This window comes from Myotis brandtii, unplaced genomic scaffold (assembly GCF_000412655.1).
Source record: "Myotis brandtii unplaced genomic scaffold, ASM41265v1 scaffold186, whole genome shotgun sequence".
NCBI classification, from domain to species: Eukaryota; Metazoa; Chordata; class Mammalia; order Chiroptera; family Vespertilionidae; genus Myotis; species Myotis brandtii.
The window spans coordinates 5,380,396-5,380,637 of NW_005356905.1; the positions used below are offsets into that span (position 1 = coordinate 5,380,396).

The window sequence follows — 242 nt, forward strand, 5'->3', positions numbered from 1 at the left end:
AACGTTTCAGGCCAAGGAGACGCTCGCGCCGGCAGCATCTGTGAAGACTGACCTGCTTTAAAAGTGCCACTTTAATGGCCTCGGAAATCACTGAAATCGGATGACACGTTACTTACCGACGTCTGCACCCAAACTGGGAGCGCCGGGTCGGGGGTTAGGAAGCAATATGCGAAACGCCAGGCTGGAACCCGAATGCAGCTCCATCGGCCGCCCCCAAATCGCGCACGCAGGCAGAGGCGCTG

The 242-nt window shown here is 58.3% G+C and overlaps 1 protein-coding gene across 1 annotated transcript in view; it reads right to left on the reverse strand.

The window, feature by feature from the left end:
- SLITRK3 (SLIT and NTRK-like family, member 3) overlaps nucleotides 1-236 on the reverse strand; it is a 13,105-nt gene extending 12,869 nt beyond the window's left edge. Inside the window, exon 1 of the mRNA XM_005864137.2 lies at nucleotides 117-236. The gene's annotated coding sequence lies outside the window, so the exon portion shown is untranslated. The remainder of the gene's footprint in view (nucleotides 1-116) is intronic.
- Between the last annotated feature and the right edge of the window lie 6 nt (nucleotides 237-242).